The sequence below is a fragment of the Callithrix jacchus genome, chromosome 18, assembly GCF_049354715.1.
Source record: "Callithrix jacchus isolate 240 chromosome 18, calJac240_pri, whole genome shotgun sequence".
Classification (NCBI taxonomy): domain Eukaryota; kingdom Metazoa; phylum Chordata; class Mammalia; order Primates; family Cebidae; genus Callithrix; species Callithrix jacchus.
In genome coordinates, this window is record NC_133519.1 from 5,794,085 (window position 1) to 5,815,102 (window position 21,018).

General features: G+C 48.2%; 1 long non-coding RNA gene across 2 annotated transcripts in view; it reads left to right on the forward strand.

Moving 5' to 3' along the window:
* LOC128931288 (uncharacterized) overlaps positions 1-21,018 on the forward strand; it is a 685,153-nt gene that overhangs the window by 653,696 nt on the left and 10,439 nt on the right. For both annotated transcript variants that reach the window (XR_013529172.1, XR_013529173.1), the window contains exons 4-5: positions 2,904-3,066; positions 11,606-11,769. This is a non-coding gene — a long non-coding RNA (uncharacterized LOC128931288). The remainder of the gene's footprint in view (positions 1-2,903; positions 3,067-11,605; positions 11,770-21,018) is intronic.

A 21,018-nucleotide genomic window follows, 5' to 3' on the forward strand; every position in this document is an offset into this window, starting at 1 on the left:
AGGCTTTGCAAAAAAGATGGTGAGGAAATGTTTTGGGATAGATGGAGAAGGGAAAGAGGGTGGCAAGAAGGAAAGGGGAAAAAGACGATGGGGCAAACAGTTTTGGGGAGATGAAGGGGGAAAAGAGGGTGCTGAGCAGGAGTGGTGAGAAGGCTTTGGTAAAAGATGGGGAAAATGTTTTTGTGTAGATAGAGGAGCAAACGGAATGAGAGTGAGGCAGGAAAGAGGGTAGGAAAGAGGAAGAAAACACAGTGGGGGAAAACGGTGTATAAAAGTTTTGGGGTAGATGAGTGGGGAAAACTGTAGTGAGCAAGAGAGTAGAGAAGTCTTTGTGAAATGACAGTGGGGGAAAATGTGGAAAAAGCTTTGGGGTAGATGGAGAAAGAAAAAGGCTGGCGAGAGGGAAGGGCCAAAGGCTGTTGGGAAAAGAAGATGGAAAAATAATGCTGGGGGACAGACAGAGGGTTTGGGTAGATCTTTTTCTGATTTTTAAATAAGGTTATTTGTATTTTTTGCTTTGGAGAAGTTTGAATTCTTTATATGTTTTCTGTATTAGCTGCTTGCCTGATGGCATAGTTTGCAAATTCTTCCATATTCTGAATTTTCTTCATTCTGATTGCTTCCTCTACTTTGCAGAAGCTTCTGTGTTTAATGCAATTGCATTTGACGCTTTTTGCTTTTGTTGCTGTGGCTTTTGATGTGTATTTGAAAATCCCTTGTCCTAACCAATTTCATGAAGGATTTATACTGTTTTCTTCTCTAGTAGTTTCATAGTCGCAGGTCCTACATTTAAATCTTTATTTTGAGTAGATTTTTGTATTTGGTAAGATAACGGTCTAGATTTATTCTTGACCGTTTATTATGTATGTGTTGTGTTGTCCTAGCACAGTTTATTGAAGAGACTGTCCGTTCCAAAGGTGTGTTTTTGGTGCCTTTGCTAAAAATGAGTTGACTTTAAATGCATGAATTTATTTCTGAGTTCTCTATGTCTGTGTGTCTGTCTGTCTCTCCCTTGCCACTTTTATGGCCAGTACCATGCTGTTTTTGTTACTAAAGATTTATAATACATTTTAAAATCAGGTATTGTGATGTTTCCAGTTTTTTTCTTTTTGTTCATGATTCTTTTATCTATCTGAGATATTTTGCATTTCTATGTGAATTTTAGGATTTTTTTTCTGTTTCCATGAAGAATGTCTTTTGTAATTTCACATGAATTGCATTGATTCTGCAGATCACATTGGGTGATAGATATTTTAATGTTCTAGTGCTTGGACATGGGCGATCTTTTCATCGTGTCTGTTTTGATATCTTGTCTCTTTTATCATTTTCATTGTGGGATCTTCCAAATTTTTTGTTGTGTTTAGGTATCTTTTTTGGGTGGTAGAAGTAATGAAACAGCTTTCTTGAATTACGAAGGAACGTTGAATTTTATTTTTTTCAGCATTACTGAAATGATGATATATTTTTTCTTGATTTGCTGAATGTGATGTGGCACATTTACTTATTTGGGTTTATTGAATTGCCCTCATATTTCTCAGATGAATCCCTCTAAATCGTGGCAGATGATCTGCTTATTGTCTTGTCCAATGCAGTTTTCAAATAGTTGGTTGAGGATTTTTTGCATCTGTGTTTATCAGGGATATTTGCCTGTGGTTTGCTTTTTTGTGTTGTGTTTTGGTCTGGTTTTTGTACCAGGGCTGGCCTCATAGGACAAGTTTGGAAGTGTTCCTTCCTCTTTATTTTTGGGGGAATATTTTGAGTATATTTGGTATTAGCTCTTTTAAAAATGTTTCATTGAATTCAGTAGTAAAACCATGATTCTTGTGCTTTTTTTTGATGGGAGACTTTTTATTACTACTTTAATTGCATTACCCATAATTAGTCTGTTCTGTTTCTTATTTTTCTATCATTCTCTCCACACCAGCCAAGGGAAGCAGCGGAGGCCCCAGCAAGTGGCCACACTAGCTGCTGCCCTTCTCTCTGGCCACTGACACATCTGGTTTATCTCACTATCCCCAGGTGTCATGTGGGGGGCAGAGTGTAGCCTTCCCTGACCTAGGAATGCACCAACACAGGGCTCCAGGGTGAACCCAGAGTTGGGGCTGCAGCTAGAACTTCAGGGAAGGAGAGGACCCTGACCTCTTACTTCCTGGTTCCGGTGGTGAGGTTCCAGGAGTGTGGCCAGAGTGGGCCCACTCAATGTTGTGTAATAACAGGACAGAGAAGACAGCAGCCTTTAACACTTCACATGAAAATGTGGCATAAGAACCACTGATCAATCCAGTCTTGGTCAGAAAGGCATTGCCATTGTTGAGAGAGCCACTGTCTGAGTGCCTGTAGCTATGTATGTATGAAATATATACATATATATAATGCTGTTTGGCTTACGGTGTCTAAAATATTTACCATCTAATGTGTCATAAGAAATGTTTGCCTCTCCCAGTGCTACCTGCTTATGGTTGTGCATGACCCTGTAAAGATTTAACCACTTTTAATAACAGTAAACAATATTAGCTACCGTTTACTGAGGCTCAGAAATGTTTAGTAACTTGCCTAAGGTCACACAGCTAGTAAGTGGCATAGTGGGATCTTGCAGTGACAGTTTGGAGGGAGAGGAGAATAAGTGATAGACTTGATTACTGCCATGCAGATGCAGGTGGCCCCCTGGACTTCAGCTTCTCCAGGTCTGTGCATAACTCCAAAACTGCCAGGCAGCTCTGTGACCCCAATATCTCCTCTTGAGGTTGCTCTGGGATGGCTGCCAAAGCTTCTTTTTAATAAAAATCCTCATGAGAACACTGTGACCAGAGCTTCTATGTTTCTGGCATTTTCCTTCCCCTGGGGCCGCCCAACCTCAGCCATTCTTTTGTAACTTGGCTAACTCCTTTCTGGTTTCCTCCTAGACTTTACCTTGTGGGTTCACAAGGGAGACTACTGTTGCTAAACCCTGCTGAGCGTCATTTCTGGTGGGCAGAGTTGACAAGCCACCTGCTTCTTCACTACTCCTGACTCATCTCTGCAGAGCAGACACACCTCACTTTTTGGGCATCACTGAAGAATGTTCTGGTAAGTACGTTTCTCAGGAATCAAAGCTTAGTGCTCAGAACACTCAACTTTAGAAATTTGGAATTATTTTGCACATTAAATCTTTTTTTTTTGTAAAAGATGGAGTCTTACTCTTACTGCCAAGGCTGGAGTGCAGTGGCACAATCTCAGCTCACTGCAACCTCTGCCTCCCGGCTTCAGGCAATTTTCTTGTGCTAGCCTCCTGAGTAGCTGGGATTACAGGTGCCTGCCACCACACCCAGCTAAGTTTTACATTTTCCGTAAAGACAGAGTTTCACCATGTTGGTCAGGCTGGTCTTGAACTCCTGAGCTCAGGTGATCCACCTGCCTCAGCTTCCCAAATTGCTGGGTCTGTGCTATGGCCAGGTCCAAGACAGGACCCAACCAAGTCTAGGGTGACAGCCAGGGCAGGGTCAAACCTAGGGTGTGGCCTAGACAGAGACAAGGCAGGCAGAGCAGGGCCAGGGTGATGCCAAGGCAAGGGAAAGGACAGAGAATGGCCAGGGCAGTGCCAGAACAAGGGTAAGGACAGTGCAGCTTCATGGCATGGCAAGAGTCCAGGGAAATGGTCAGGGTCATAGCAGCACTGGCAACAGGGCTCGGTCTAGGACAGTGACAGCCAGGGTCAGGGCCAGAGTAGTGCAAGACCAGGGTAATTCCAGGCATTTCAGGGTCAGGACAGGATCAGGACCAGTACAGAACCAAGTAATGCCTTAAGCAGGGAAAGGCCAGGGATGGGTCTAGGTTACGGTCAGGTCAGGGCCATAACAGAGGGGCAAGGCTAGGGAAGGACCTGAGCAGGATAAGGGCCAGGGCCAGGGCTGTGACAGAGCAGGGTCATGGTGCAGCAGGGACAGAGCTGGTTCATAGACAGGACAGGACCAATGTCAAGGTAGAGCCAGGCTAGTGCCAGCTAGTACCAGGGCTGAGAAGGGTCAAGGCATATCGAGGGCAGGACCAGGACCAGGGAAGAGCCAGGAAAGTGTAGGGCAGGGCATTGGCATAACTTGGCTGTTGCAGGGCCATTTCAGTGCCAAGACAGGGCAGAACAGGGCAGGATGATGGTAGAGCCGGGACAGGGACAATCCAAGGCTGAACCAGGTCACTTCAGTGCCTGGATACCTCCAAGTCCAGTTCATGACAGGGCAGGTCCAGGGTAATACCAGGCCAAAGTATAGGACTAGGGTCAGGTCCAGAGCAGGGCCTAGTTAAGGCTAGGTTAAGGGACAATGGCAGGGTCTGGGGGCTGAGGACAGAGACAGGACATGTCAGGGAAGGGCGGTTTAAGACAAAGGCTATACTAGTACAAACCAGGCCTAGGGCCTTGGCAGAGTCATGACAGGTCCTTGGAAGGACCAGAGACCAGGGAAGGGTCAAGGTCAGGATAAGGGCAGTGATAGGGTCAGGGATATGGCAATGACGGGGCAGAACCATGGTGGGGCAGGTCCAGAGGAAGTCCATAGAGAGGGTAGAGAAAAGCCAAGGCAGGGTTAGGGCAGGTATAGGGAGGGACCAGGGCCAGGACATAACCAGGGAAGGGTAGGCCAGGAAAATTACATGACTAGGCTAATGCAGGGCCAGGTCAGTCCTGGGAGAGAGCAGAGCAGGCAAGGCCATGGTGGGTACAGGGCAGGGATGGGCCATGGCAATGACAGGACCCATCAGGCACATGACATGTCCAAGTCTAGGTCATGGTCAGAACAGGACCAGGACTATGACCTCTGACAGCTTGGGGTCATGTCAGGACCAAGGTTGGGACAAAAATCAGGGTCAGATGAAGGCACGGCCAGCCCAGGTCCAGGGAAGAGGCAGTGCATGCTGGGGCTGGGCCAGTGTAGCACAGGGCCAAAGAAAGGCCAGGGTAGGACAGGGACAAGTCAGGGTCAGGGCTATGGCAGGACTGGTGGCAGGGTCAGAGCCATGGTAGGACCAGAGACAGGGCCAGAGCAGGTCCTGGACATGGATGGGGTTGGGCAGGGCAGGGCCAGAGTAGTGCAGTGCCCAGTCAGAGTTGGGTCAGGGCAGGATAGGGCCTGGGCAGAGCAGTAGTAAGGTAGCACAGGGTATTGCCAAAAGCAGGGCATGGTCATAGCAGGGGCAGGCCTAGGAACAGGGCCAGGGTATGGTGGGGCAAATACAGGCCCAGGTTAGAGGATGACAGAGTAGAGCCAAGGCAAGGCCAGGGAGAAGGCACACTCAGGGCCAGGGTCAGGCCAATGCAGAGAGGGCCGATGAAGGGTCAGTGTAGGGTGAGGGCAAGACCAGGACATGGTGGGGCAAGGAAGAGCAAGGGAAGGGCCAGGGTCCAGACCAGGGCAGGCTCAGGATCTGGATAAGGACAGAGTAGCACCATTGCAGGGAAGGGCAAGACAGGGCTAGAGCCTGACCATAGAGAGGGCAGGGCAAAAGCCAAGTCAGGGTCAGTGCAAATCCAGGAAGGGGCTAGGGCAGGCCAGAAACAGGGCACAACCAGTGTAGGGTAAGACTGGGTAATGCCATGACTGGGCCATGGCAGTGCCAGGAAAGGGCAGTATATGCAGGGACCTGATAGACTAGGTCAGAGACAGGTCCAGGAATGGCTGGGACAAATCAGGCTCAGGACATGTCCACGTCCAGGTCAGGGCCAGAACAGGACCAGGACAGTGACCACTGGCAGGCTGGGTGCCATGACAGGACCAGAGTCAGCAGGAGCAGCAGGGCCAGAATCAAACCATGGCAAGCACAAGTCCAGGGAAGGTACAGGGTAGCACATGGCCAAGACAAGGATAGGGTAGGGCCAGGGAAGTGGGTACAGCAATGCCTAGTCAGGACTGGACGAGGGTAAACTGGGGCTGGGTCATGGCTAGGGAATAAACAAGGGCAGGGTCATAGCTAGGGACACGATGGGGCCAGGAGAGGTCAAGACATGGGGAAAAACCAGAGCAATGCCGGGGACATGGCAGGGTCAGACCTTGAGAAAAGGTAAGGTTAGACAAGCTCAGGGCCTAGGCAAGCCAGGGCTAAGGTAGCACAGAAGCAAAGCAAGGCAGACAGTGTAGGGTGAGGACAGTGTCAGGGTATGGCAGGGCAGCGACAGAGATACCCAGGGCTGCTACATGGACAGCAGGGCCCACAGCAAGGCAGTGTCAGGGAGGGGCTAAGACAAGGGCAGGGCCAGGTCAGAATTACAGCCAGGGTAGTGTAAGACCAGGGCTGGATATGGCCAGTGTACGGAGGCCCATGTCAGGCTAGGATAGGCTAAGGGCAATGTCAGGGTTGAGGCAAGACTAGGATAGCACAGGACCAAGGTAAGGTCAGAGAAGGGCAGGGCCCAGGCAGAACCAGGAAATGGCAGGGCCAGCATAGCAGAGAGATAAGGAAAGGCTAGGGCAGGTAGTGGCCAGGGCAGGGCCAGAAGCAAAGTAAGAATGACAGGCATGAATGAATGAAAGGGCAGGACCAGGCCAAGTTAGAGTCAGGGCTATGGCAGGGCGAGGACCATGGGCAAGTCAGGGCCCAAACAGTATTAGGGTTAGAGCAGCACACTGGCATGGGAATTGTAGGGCAGGGCACTAGGGAGTACAGTGCCCAGTTGGCTGTGCTAGGGCAGGACCTGGGTGGGTCATGGTCAGGGAAAAACCAGGGACAGGGTCACAGCCAGGGACATGATAGGACCAAGATTAGGGCCAAAAGCAGTGCAGAATCAAGGCCAAGGCAGGAACGTGGCAGTACCAGGGCTTGGCACAGGATAAGGTCAGGATGAACTGGGGGCCAGGTCAGGGCAGAACTAGGGTAGTGCAGAGCCAAGAGAAGGCAAAATCAGTATAAAGCAAAGACAGTGCCCAGGGATGGCAGGGCAGGGACAGGGAATACCAGGGTTGGGAAATGGACAGGAGAGGACCCACAACAAGTCAGGGCCAGAAAGGGGCCATGACAAGGGAAAGGGCAGAGAATGGCCAAGAAAAAGGCAGGGCCATGGAAAGGTGAAGGCAACGGGTGGGGAGGGCCAGGGAAAAGGCCATGGCTGAGGCAGGACTAGGACAAGGCAAAGGCAGGTCCTGGGAAGGGTAGAGCCCGGACATTGCCAGGTTCGAACCACGGTATGGCAGGGCCAGATCAGGGTCAGGTCTATGGCATAAACAGAGCAGGGTCAGCTCCGTACTGTAGCCAGGGAAGGTCCAGGGACAATGCAGGGATAAAGAGGGTTCGGGGTGATTTGTATTTTGCTATAGCCCCCTAATTTTAGTAATACTGCCACAAGTACTATTGAGCCAGCAATAGGGGCTTCTACATGGCCTTTGGGAAGTCATGGGTGAAGTCTGTATAGACATATTTTGACTATGGAAGCCATCATATATGACAACAATGTGGTGTTATTAGTTCAAGAACATAATAATTCTTGGGTTATATTTGTTATTGTTTAGTATATTTAGTGATGAGATGTTTTGGATATATAGGAATGTAATAAGTAAGAGGAGGGATCCCCTAGTATATGAAATAAGAAATATGAGCTTCCATTAAGACATTCTGGCTGATACCCTCAGCAGGTAGTGATGATTAGAATGGGGATTAATGTAGCTTCAAATAGAATATAAAATATAATTAGGTCTGTGGCTGTGAATGCTATAATTAGAAAAATTTGTAGAAGAATTAGTGTGGAAATATAGAGCTATTTGTGGGAAAGAATCAGTGGCTACGTGATGTTGAGTAGCTAGAATTATAAGGGGTAGTAATCAGCTGTTAAAATTAGAAGAGGGGATGTTAATGGGTCTGAAAGGAAAGTCAGTGAGAGGCTGCGTGGGTTGTTGGGTTGGCAAAAGCGTAATAGTGCAAAGAGGCTAATAAATAAGCTATGGGTGGCTGTGTTGATTCAGATTGTTATTTTTTAAAAGTTATGTTGCTGGTAGTAGTATGATATCCCAAATTTTGGGGATAATATTTTTTATATTTTTAAATTATTTTTTAGGGTGTACAGAATATAACTTTTTTTATTGTTCCATTATACAATTTTACCTTTCTTTGGAATCTCCAATTCTCATAGTGGCAGAAAATTAGTCATGGTCATTTCTTGGTAAATTCAGGCATTTTACATTTAAGCTTAGTTAATTAAGAATTGTTCTTTTTCCTTAGCCTGGCTCCTAGGCTTGGGGATATACTTTATATCTCAGTCTCAGGGAGAGGTGTCTGCTCCCCAGACCTCCAGGTGGAAGTGTGTCACTGCCGCTTCTGCACCTGCATCCCCAAACTTTATCTGGAGAATTCAATAATAGTCTCTCATACTTCTTTACATCCAACCCCTAAGTAGGATACAGGGATATCCCTTCTTGGAGACCATGACTGCTTTTATCATTACTTCCGCCCCATTTCACCTCTTCCCTCAACTCAGCTTTATCTAGTCTGGGGTTGGAAAGAGTGTGAAAAAAACTGATTGAGCCAATATACTATTTGTTCAATTTTTGGATCTTATGTCTGAGTTGAGAACTCTTGTCTTAAAACTCAAGAATTTGGCATATTTCTTCACTGATTCCACTGTGACAGCTTCCCTAAACAATGGATATCTTGCATCTATTCCCCCAAATGGTAATTGGAGGAGGAATCCAGAGAAAAGGGAGTGTGGGATGGGGAAACCATAATTGGTGAACCCTCACATATTATCCCAGCTATATAAGAGATAGAGGATGTGAGAAAGATAAACCAAATATTAGCAGAGTTCATACCCAGGGCATAAGACGAAGAGAAGAAGGAAAAAGATTTTGGTTTTACATCTTTCCACATTGCCTAATTTGTTTTTACAATAAACATGTATTTTTTGGAAATGAATTTAATTAGTCTAAAGATTAGTGAAATGGTGAAATGGCTCACATCTGTAATCTCAGCTCTTTGGAAGGCTAAGGGTGAAGGATTGCTTGAGCCCAGGAGGTTGAGACCAGCCTGCGTAACATAGTGAGATCCCACCTCTACAATACATTTAACAATTAGCCAGGCATGGTGGTGTGCACCTGTAGTTTAAGTTCTGCACACAGCTTAGGCCGTATGTGTTGGAAATTGTGACTAGTAGGGCTATGCCTACTGCAGCTTCACATACAGCAAATACTAGAAGGACAGTAGGTATTAGGAACTCAAACTCAGTAGTTTGAGTTCTTTGTTTTGTGTATTAACCCCTTTCCTGAGGCATAGTTTGCAGATACTTCCATATTCTGGATTGTTTCCTCATTCTTCTGATTGCTTCCTCTACTTCACAGAAGTTTCTAATTTGAATGTAATTGCATTTGGTTCTTTTTGCTTTTGTTGCTTGTGCTTTTGATGTCTATTTGAAAATCCCTTGTCCTAACGAATTTCATGAAGCATTTAAGCTGTTTTCTTCTCTAGTAGTTTCATAGTTTCAGGTCCTACATTTAAATCTTTATTTTGAGTAGGTTTTTGTATTTGGTAAGATAACGTTCTAGATTTATTCTTGTACATGTGGGTGTTGTGTTTTCCTAGTAGTTTATTGAAGAGATTGTCTTTTCCAAAGGTGTGTTCTTCGTGCCTTTGTTAAAAATGAGTTTCCTGTAAAGGCATTAATTTATTTCTGAGTTCTCTATTCTGTTTCATTTGTGTATGTCTGTCTGTCATTCTTCTATGTCTGTCTGTCTCTCTCTGTCTCTCACTTGCACCTTTTTTGGCCAGTATTATGCTGTATTTGTTACTATAGATTTGTAATATATTTTGAAATCACGTATTTTGATGCTTCTAGCTTTTTTCTTTATATTCATGATTCTTTTGTCTATCTGAAGTATTTTGGATGTCTGTGAATTTTAGGATGCTTTTTTTTCTATTTCTATGAAGAATACCTTTTGTAATTTCATGTGGATTGCATTGATTCTGTAGATCTCACTGGGTAATGTATACATTCTTCATAGTGCTTGGACATGGGATATATTTCCATTTACATGTGCCTGCTTTAATACTTTCATCTGATTTATAGCTTTTGTTGTGGGATCTTCCGACTTTCCGGTTATCCCTAGGTATCTTTTGTTGGTGGCAGCAGCAGTGAAATAGCTTTTTGAATTTTTATTATGAAGGACTGTTGAATTTTACGTTTTTCAGCATCTACTGAAATGATTATATGGTTTTTTTGATTTGCTGAATGTGATGTAGCATATTTATGTATCTGTGTTTATTCAATCATTCTCCTGTTTCTCAGATGAATCGCACTTCATCATGGCAGATGATCCTTTTATTGTCTTGTCAAATGCAGTTTTCATGTATTTTGTTGAGGATTTTTTGTATCTGTGTTCATCAGGTTTATTTGCCTTTTTCTTTTTTGTGTCTTGTTTTGGTCTGATTTTTGTACCAGAATAGTGCTGGAGTCATAAAACAAGTTTTTGACATATTTCTTCCTCTTCATTTTTGGGGAAATATTTTGAATAAAATTGGTATTAGCTCTTTTAAAAATGTTTCATTGAATTCATCAGTAAAACCATGATTCTTGTGTTTTTCTTTGACAGGAGACTTTTCATTACTATGTAAATTGCATTACCCATAACTGGTCTATTCAGGTTTCTTATCTTTCTATCATTCTATCCACACTGGCCCAGGGATGCAGGGGAGTCCCCAGCGAGTGGCCACACTAGCTGTTGCCTTTCTCTCTGGCCACTGAAACATTTGGTTCATTTCGGCATCCCTGGGTGTTCTAAGCGGGGGGGCACAGTGTAACCCACACTGGCCTGGGAGTGCACAAACACGACCCCTGGGTGAGCCCAGAGCTGGGGCTGTAGCTAGAACTTCAGGGCAAGAGAGGCCCCTGGCCTCTCACTTCCTGATCCCGGTCCTGAGGTTTCAGGAGTGGGACCAGAGTGGGCTCACTCAGTGTTGTGTAATGACAGGACAGAGAAGGCAGCAGCCTTTGACACTTCACATGAAAATGTCACATGAGAAGGACCACTGATCAATCCAGTCTTGGCCAGAAAGTCATTGCCATTGGCGAAAGAGCCCGTGTCTGAGTACTTGTAGCTGTGTATGTATGAACTATATACATGTATATATGCAATGCTTGTTGGCTTACAGTGTCTAAATATTTATCATCTAATGCGTCAGAAGAAATGCTTGCCTTTCCCAGTTCTAACTGATAATGGCCATGTGTGACCCTATAAAAATGTAACCATTTTTGATAACAATAAACAATAATATTAGCTGCCATTTACAGAGGCACAGAAACATTAAGTAACTTGCCTAAGGTCACACAGCTAGTAAGTGGCAGAGCAGGATCTTACAGTGACAGTTTGGAGGGAAGAGGAGAATAAGTGATGGAGTTGATTCCAGCCATGCAGATGCAGGTGGCACCCTGGACTTCAGCTTCTCCAGGGCTGGGCTTAACTCCAGAACTGCCAGGCAGCTGTGTCACCCCATCTCTCATGAGCTTGCTCTGGGATGGCTGCCAAAGCTACTTTTTAATTACAATCCACTTGAGAACACTGGTCAGAAGCTTCTGTCTCCCTGGCATTTTCCTTCCTGTGGGGCCTCCCAACCTCAGGAGTTCCTCTGTAACATGGCTAACTCCCCTCTTGTTTCCTCCTAGACTTTACCTTTTGGGTTCAGAGGGGAGACTGCTGTTGCTAAGCCCTGCTGAGCATCATTTCTGGTGTGGCAGAGTTGACAAGCCACCTGCTTCTTGACTACTCCTGACTCATCTCTGCAGAGCAGACACACCTCACTTCTTGGACATCACTGAAGAATGTTCTGGTAAGTAAATTTTTCAGGATTCAAAGCTTACTGCTCAGAACACTCAGCTTTAGAAACCTGGAACTATTTTGCCCGTTAAAATCTGGGCTCACTGCAACCTCTGCCTCCCGGGTTCAAGCAGTTTTCTTGTGCTAGCCTCCTGAGTAGCTGGGATTACAGGTGCCTGCCATCACGCCCAGCTACATTTTATATTTTCAGTAAAGATAGAGTTTCACAGCATTGATCAGGCTGGTCATGAATTTGTGACCTCAAGTGATCCGTCTGCATCAGCATCCCAAAGTGCTGGGTCTGTGCTGTGGTCAGGTCCATGACAGGGCCCAGCCAACTCTTGAGTGATGGCCAGGGTAGGGTCAAACCTAGGGTAGGACCAAGGCAGAGGCAGAACCAGGATGGTACCAAGACCAAGGAAAGGACAGGGAATGGCCAGAGTAGGGACAGGACAGGGGCAAGGATAGGGCTGGTTCATGGCATGGCCAGGGTCTGGGGACAGGGTCAGGACCATAGCATCACCAGCAACTGGGCTGCAGCTAGGGCAGTAACAGTGCCAGAGTCAGGCCCAGAGCAGTGCAAGGCCAGGGTAATGCCAGACATTTCAGGGTCAGACAGGATCAGGACCAGGGAAGAACCAGGGTAAGACCTCAAGCAGGGCAGGACCAGGACCAGGATGTAGGTTATTGCCAGGGTGGGGCCGTAACAGAGGGGCAAGTCTAAGGAAGGGCCTGAGTAGGTTAAGGATCAGGACCAGGGTGGGGGAAGGGCCAGGACTGTGACAAGGTAGGGTCATGGCAGGGCATGGCCAGAGCTGGTTCATAGAGAAGGCAGGGACAGTGCTAAGGTAGGGCCAGGGCTGAGGAAAGGACAGTGAAAATCAAGTGTGGGACCAGGGCCACGCACAGGCAAGGCAGGGTAGGTCAGGGCATTGGTACAACTGGGATGTTGCAGTGTCATTTCAGTGCCAAGACAGGGCAGAACAGGGAAAGACGATGGTAGGGCCAAAGTAGGGACAAGCCAAGGCTGGTCCAGGTCAATTCAGGACCAGGATACCTCCAAGTCCAGTACAGGACCATGGCAGATTCAGGGTTATTGCAAGCCAAAGTGTAGGACCAGGTCTGGGCTAGGGCCAGGTCCCGTGTGGGGCCTAGTCAAAGCTAGGTTAAGGGTCAAGGTAGGGCCAGGTCAGGGTCTAAGCCAGAGTAGGTCAAGGGCAGAGCTAGGGCAGGGTGAAGACACAGCCAGGGCACAGCAGGGAAGGGTGGGTCAAGACAAGGGCTATACCAGTACAGAGCAGGACCAGGTCCTTGTCATGGACCAGGAAGGGTCAGGGTCAGGCCTGGATAAGAGCAGGGTTATGGTCAGGGATATGGCAGGGACAGGGAAGGACCATGGTAGGGCAGATCCAGAGCCAGTCCATACAGAGTAGAGAAAAAGTCAAGGTCGGGTGAGGACAGGTCCAGCAGGGATGAGGTCCAGGGCACAACCATGGTAGGATAGGCCAGGGCAATGACACTACTGGACCATGGCATGGCCAGGTCAGTCTTGGGAGAGAGCAGAACAGGCAAGGATGTGGTGGAGACAGAGCAGGGAAGGACCAAGGCAAGGATGGGACAAATCAGGCCCATGGCATGTCCAAGTACAGGTCACAGCTAGAACAGGACAAGGATCATGAGCACTGGCAAGCCTGGGGTCATGTCAGGACCAAGGTCAGGACAAAAGGCAGGGTCACAGTGAAGGCATGGCCGGCCCAGGTCAAGGTAAGGGGTAGGGCCTGCTAGGGCCAGTGTAGTACAGGGACAAGGAAAGGGCAGGGCAGATAGGGGTCAGAGTAGAGGCAGGGACAGGGAAGGCCAAGGGTAAGGAAAAGGCAAAAGAAGTGCCAGAGAAAAAGCAAGCCAGGGAGGGTTGAAGGCAAGAATGGCCAGTTCAGAACCTGAGTCAGAGGAGGCCAAAGGCAGAGCCAGGACTGAGGAAGACCAGAGTAGGGAGGGACACATCAAGCCAGGGTAGGGCTAGGGCAAGGTTAGGGACAAGTTAGGACTAAAATAGCACAGGACTAAGGCAGGGCTAGTGCCAGGACAGAACCACAGAATGACAGGGCCAGGTCAGGGTCAATTCAATGGCATGGGCAGCGTCAGCACATTGCTATGGGCAGGGCAGGTAAATGCAGAGCCAAGGAGGGGCCAGGGTTAAAGCAGACATAGGGTGGGTCTAGTGTCAAGGCACAGTAATTGCAGGGCGTGTACGTTGCCAGGGCCAGTTTAGGGACAGGTCAAGGTTGGGTGAGGGACAGGGCCAGATCAGGGCAGGACCAGTTAGGGTACAGGGCAAGAGCTGATCCAGAGCAGAACCAGGACCAGGAGAAACCAAAGGTAGGGCCAAGGTAGGGTAGGGCTAGGGCAGAGTAGGACTAAGGTAGCACAGCCTGGCCAAATGCAGGGTAGGACCATAGTAGGGGAAGGATGAGGATCAGGGCAAGGGCAAACACTGGGCCAGGGTATGGTGTGGCCAGTACAGGGCCAGGATAGAGAATGACAGGAGGATGGCTGGAGGAATGGGTAAGATCAGGACCATGGCCACGTGAGGGCCATGACAGAACCAGAGCTGGGTTAGCACCCTCGTATTGGCAGTGCAGGGCAAGGAAAATGGCATTGCCCAGTCAGGACTGTGCTAGAGCAGGAGCAGAGCTTGGATAGGACCAGAACTGTGGCAGGGCAAGACCCAGGGTAGGAAGAGGGTTGGGTCATGGCCAGGAAAAATTCAGGGGCAGGGCAAGAGCCAGGGACATGAAAGGACAAAGATGAGGGCCAGGGGTGAGTAGAAACAGGGCAGAACCAGAAATAGCCAGGAACATGGCACGGCCAGGGCAGGTTCAGGACCAATACAAGGCAGGGCAGGGATAGGGTAGTACAGAGCAAAGGCAGGATAGGGCCAGTGTAGAGCAAGACTGCAGCAAGAGGATGTCAGAGTGTGGTCACAGAAGGCCATGCTGAGAACATGGACCCGGCAGGGCCCACAACAAGACAGGGCCAGAAAAGAGCCAGGACAAGGGCAAGGTCACTGAAGGGCCAAGGAAAAGGCAGGGCCACGGAGGAGCTAAGGTAAGGACAGGGCTATGTGAGAACCAGAGTCAGGGCCAGGGCAAGACAAAGGGAAGGAAGGGCCACAGCAGACCAGAGTAGGGCCAGGGCAAGGTCAAAGCTAACACAGGACTAGGAGAGCACAGGTTTAAGACAGGGCCAGTGAAGGGCAAAGCCATGCCATCGCCAGGGCATGGTCAGGTCCATGGCTTGAACAAGGCAGGATCAGTGCCATACCATAACCAGGGAAGGTCCAGGGACAAGATGGGACCAAGATAGACCAGGACCAAGTCAGCCATAAGGTAGATTCAGTGACAGGGCATGGCTGCATCAAGGACAGGGCCAGTCCAAGTCCAGGTTCAGGAAAGGTCTAGAGCATGGATAGAGCCAGTGCAGAACCAGGAAATGACAAAGGCAGGTCCAGGGCAAAGTATGGTTAAGGGTAGGACCAGAGCAAAGCAGGACCAAGGTAGCACACGGCCTGGCCAAATGCAGGGGAGGACCATGGCAGGGGAGGACTAGGAGTAGGGCCAGGGAAAACACTGGGCTCTGGGCATGGCAGGGCCAGGGCAGAGGAGGGCAGTGCAGGGCAAGACTATACCATGGACAGAGTAGGCCTGGGGTTGTCATCCCAGAGCAGGGTGAGGGCAAGTCTGATAAGAAGGCAGGGCCAGAGCCAAGACAGAGCCAGGGAAGCGCAGGACAATTTCAGGGGAAGGGGAAGGTCAGAGCTTGCAGGGGCAGGGTCATGTAGATCAGGGACAGGATAAGGATAGGACCAGGGTCAGGGTCAGGGCCAGGGCCAGGGCCAGGAATATCATAGGTCCAGGGCCAGCTCAGGGCAAGGCAGGGAAGTACCAGAACCAGACCATGGGGCAGGGAAAGTCCCAAGGAAGGACCAGGTAGTACCAGGGCTGAATGACAGCTCCGAGTGCAAGGGCTGAGGAAGGATATGGGAAGGTCCATAGCTGAGCCAGGGTCAGATCGAAGACATGAACAGGGAGGGGTCAGGATCAGGACAGGTCCAGGGCACAACCAGGGAAGGGATAGGCAGGGCAATGGGAGGACCAGACCATGGCAAGGCCAAGTCACCACCGGGACAGGGCAGGACAAGACCGGGGTCACACAGGATAAAGGTAGGGCAAGTCCATTGCAGGGCTGGGGTTTGGACCAGAACCAGAGAAGTGCTGAGGCAGGGCCAGTGCTGGGACCAGGACTAGGAAAAAGGGCAATTTCAGGAACAAGGCAAAGAAAGATCCTCAGGGCCAGAGTCAGGGACATGGCAGGACCAGCAACAGGGCTAGGTACAGACAGTGATAGGACCAGAGTCAGGGCGAGGGCCAGAAGAGCGTGTACTGGGTTAGGGCTCAGGCAAATCAGGGCCAGGGCCAGGCCAGTGTCATGATAAGGCCTTTAGCAGGTCAGGACCAGGACAGGGTTAGTGCCATGGCCAGGTCTAGGACAAGACTGGGGCAGGAACATGATAGGGTCAGCACCATGGCAGGACCAGGGATAGGAGCAAGAGCCAGTGGTCAAGGTCAGGGCTATGGCCAGGTCAGAGTGGCAAGACCAGAAGCAGGGTGAGTGAGGTCAGGACCAGGGTAGAACTAGGATTGTGCAAGGTCAGACCCAGGCCAGAAGCAATGTATGGTCAGGCTCTAAGACACTGTGGCCATGTCTAGGCTGGGGCCAGGGCCACAGCAGATGCAGAGCCAAGGAGAAAGCAGAAACATGGAGGGTCCAGAGGAGGGCAAGATCAAGGCAGAACCAGAACCAGCAAGAAGCAAAAGCAGGGAGAGGGCAGTGCAAGGCCTGGTTAGGGCCAGTTCCAAAACAGGGCAGGGCTAGGATAGTACAAGGCATAGCAAAAAGCAGGGCAGGGGTCATAGCTGGGGTACAACTAGGAACAGGGCCAGGGTATTCTGGGGCCATTACAGGGCCATAACAGAGGATGACAGTGCAAGGCCAGGGTAAGGAAAATGTAGGGCCGGGGCCAAGGCAGAGAGTGTCAGTACAGGGTCATTTCAGGGTGAGAAGAAGACCAGGGAATGAATGGGCAGGGAAGGTCCAGGAGAGACCTGTGGTCCAGGGTCAGGGCCTGGAAAAGGAAAGGGCTAGGGCCAGGGATATGACAAGACCACCAAATCAGGGCAGGGAAAAAGTTAAGACAGGGTCAGGACAGGTCCAGAAAAGGGCCAAGGCCAGAGCACAAACTGTTCAGGGTAAGATAGGGTAATGGCATGACTGGTTCATGGCAGAAACAAGTACAGTGTAGCAGAGGGCCAAGGAAAGGACACTGCAGGATAAGGCCAGGGAAACGTCAGGACCATGACAGTACCAGGGCCAGAAGCAGGACAAGACCAGAGTCAGGACAGTTCCAGGGCCAAGAGAGGGTCAGGAACATGGCAGAACAAGTGACAGGATGAGGGTCCTGGGCAAGTCAGGGCCAGGGTACTGGGTAATGCAGTGCCCAGTCATGGGTCAGCCAGGGCAGAACCAGGACTGGGGTCAGGCTGGAGCCTGGACAGAACCTGAGCTGGGCCATGGCCAGGGAGAAATGAGAGGCAGGGTCACAGCCAGTGTTATGACAGTACCAAGACCAGGACCAGGACAAAGTCAGAAACAGGGAAAACGAGGGACAGGACAGGGAAAATGCAGGACCAGAACTTGGCACAGGGAAGGGCAGATATAGGTAGCACAAAGCCAAGACAGGGTAGGGCCAGTGCCAGAGCAGGACTAGAAAAGGGCCAGGCTATGACAGGACAGGCACATGCAAGCCCAGAGTCGTGATATGGACAGAGCAGGGCCCCCAAAAAGACGGTGCCAGAAAGGGGCCAGGACAAGTGCAAGGCCAGAGAAGGGTCAGGGGCCAAGGCAAGAGGAGGGCTAGGTCAGATCCAGAGCCTGCACAGGCTGAAGGCAGGGCTAGAGCTAGGCAAGACTAGCATAAGGTCACAGCAAGGTCAGTGCCAAGGCAGGACTGGGATACATAGGGCTAAGGCAGACCAGGGAAGGGTAGAGCCAGGGCAGAACCACAGCAGGGAAGGTTCAAATCCATGGAATGGACAGTGCGTGGCCAGCACCATGTCATAGCCAGGGCAGGTCCAAGGACAATCCTGGGCCAAGAAGCACCAGGGCCAAGCAATCATAGGATGGGTCCAGTGCCAAGGCACAGCCAGTGGGGGCCAGGGTATTGCCAGGGCCACCATTGGCCAGGCCAAGCCTGGGTTGGTGATAGAGCCAGACAGAGGGCAGTGCCAGCAAGTTTCCAAGGTAAGGGCAGGCCCAGAACAGGACCAGGACTAGGCAAAGGTAGAGCCAGGACAGGACACAGCCAGTGTAGGGCCAGGCCAGAGCAGGACTAAGCAGGACTAAGGTAGTACAGGGCATGGCTAAAAGCAGGGGAGGGCCATAGCAGTGGCAGGAATAGGAACAGGGTTAGGCCAAGCAGAGGGCACAGTGTGTGGCCAGAACAGGGCAGAGGAGGTCAGGACAAGGACTAGGTCATGGACAGATTAGTCCTGGGGTCAGCCCTGGGCAAGACCAGGAAAAGTTCAAGAAGGCAGGGCCAGGGCCAAGGCAGAACCAGAGTAGAAAAGGACCAGTGTAAGACCAATGCAGGGTGAAGGTGAGGCCAGAGCACCGAAGGGGTCAGGGCCATGGTGGGTCAGGGCCTGTACAAGGTTAGGGCCAAGCCCCAGAATATTGCAGGACCATGACCAGGGCAGAACCAGAGCCAGGTTCTGGCTCTTGAAAGAGTTGTAGGGTTTATGGGATTGGCTTGAAACCAGTTTCTGGAGATTTGAATCCCTTTTTCATTTAAGATTTTACATAGGCTGATTCTTTGCATGTGTAATAAAAATGGAGACAGCTATAAAGTCATTCTAAGTTATTTAATTGTTCAATGGGAAAAACTTTCATTTTGAGAAAGAGGCTTCTCAGACTATGAAGGCTGTCAGTACCTCTGCAGTTGATGAGATGAATGAGCCTGCAGATGAAATAATATCTCATGCAGTGATGCATCGGGGTAGTTGGAGTATCATCCAGGTATTCCAGATAGGCTGAGAAAATGTGGTGGGAAGAAAGTTAAGTTTACACCTACAAATATAATGGTGAAGTGATTTTTAGCATAGGTTTGGTTAAGTGTGTAGCCTGAAAATAGAGGGAGCCAGTGGATTAAGCCTGCTATCATGGCAAACACTGTCCCTATTGATAGGACATAGTGGAAATGGGCTAATATATAATGCATGTCATGTAAAATAATGTCTAATGATGAATTGGCTGATACAATTCCTGTTAAGCCACGTATTGTGGAGAGAAAGATAAAGTCTAGAGCTCAGAGTGTTGCAGGAGACCATTTAATGTTGCCACCGTGTGATGTGGCCAATCAGCTAAAGACTTTTACTCTGGTAGGGATAATGATGCTTATAGTGGTGGAGGAAAAGTATGCTCGTGTATCTATATCTATTCCTACTGTGAATATGTGGTGATCCCATATGATAAAGCCTAGGAAACCAACTGATATTATGGCTCATATTCTACCTATACCCAGATGGTTCTTTTTTGCTGGTATAGTATGTTACAATAAAAGAAATCATTCCAAAATCTGGTAGGATAAGGATTTAGACTTTGGGGTGCCCAAAGAATCAAAATAAATGTTGGTATAGAATAGGGTCACCTCCACTAGCAGGATCAAAAAAGGTATTATTAAGGTTACAGTTAGTAATATAGTAATATCAGTGGTTGGAACAGGGAGAGAAAGAAGTAGAGTAACTGCTGTAATAAGGATGGATCAGACAAAAAGGGGTGTTTGATATTGGGTTATGGCTGGAGGTTTTATATTAATAATTATGGTAATAAAATTTATGATTCCTAGGACAGAACAAATACCTGCTAGGTGGAGTGAGAAGATAGTTAAATCTACAGAGGCTCCTGTGTGTGCCAGGCTTCCTGCTGGGGGAGGATAGATTGTTCAGTCGGTTCCAGCACCGGCTTCTAGTACTGAGGACACAAGTAGGAGTAGAAGGGATGTGGGGAGAAGTCAGAAGCTTCTGTTACTTATTTGAAGGAATGCTATATCAGGGCACCGATTACTAGAGGGAAAAGTCAGTTGCCGAAGCCTCCGATCATGATTGGTATTACTATGAAGAAAATTATAATAAGTGTGTGAGTGGTGACAGTAACATTATAGATATGGTGGTCTCCTAGTAGGATTGCTGGCTGGCCTAATTCTGATGGAATTAGGAGGCTTAGGGCTGTGCCTGCTATTCCTGCTCGTGCACTCAGTAATAGATGTAATGTTCTGATATCTTTATGATTAGTTGAAAATAATCAGTAGTTGATGAACATAGGTAGAAAAAGGTAAAATGGCTGAGGAAGCATTCGACTGTAAATCTAAAGACAGGGGAATAAGCCTCTTTTTACCAGTCCGGAGGAGATACTATCATATTGAATTGCAAATTCAAAGCGGCAGCTTCAATCCTGCTGGGACTTCTCCTGCCTTTTTTTTTTTCTTATGGCAGGAGAAGCAGATTGAAGCCGGTTGATCAGTTATTTAGCTGTTAACTAAATTTTTGTGCGTTAAAGTCCCATCCATCTAGGAAGGGCTTGGTTTAATGAAAGTAGTTGATTTGCATTCAAGTGATGCAGAGTAAAGTTTTGCAGTCCATAAAATTGATACAGAAATTAAGTATAATTGACTTCCTGAGGGCTTTGAAGGCTCTTAGTTGTGATTAATATTGACAGGGTTATATGTAGAAGGAGAGTGAAAAAAAATGATCAGTGGAGGAAGGAACAGTATGGGTTTTATGTTTTCAAATTGTCATTCTATTTTTATGTTGTTGGATGTAGGAAATATTGTTATTGAAATAGAGTAAATTAGGCATATGTGAAAGTATAGATTTTGTAGAGTTATTATCGCTATAGTAATTGGAATAATTAGGTTATTGTTTTTGTTAACTCTTGTTAGATTTCTTATTTAGGAGAGACTCCTATTAATGGTGGTATGCCTCTTAGGGATAATAGAATTAGTGCAATAATAGGTATTAATCACATTAGTTTATTTCGGGTGTGGGATAGTGATAGCGTTTTAGTATTCAAGTTTAAGTTAAGTATTATGGATATAGAAGCTGTTAGAATATAGTAGATAAGTAAGTTTAGGATGGTGATGTTTGGG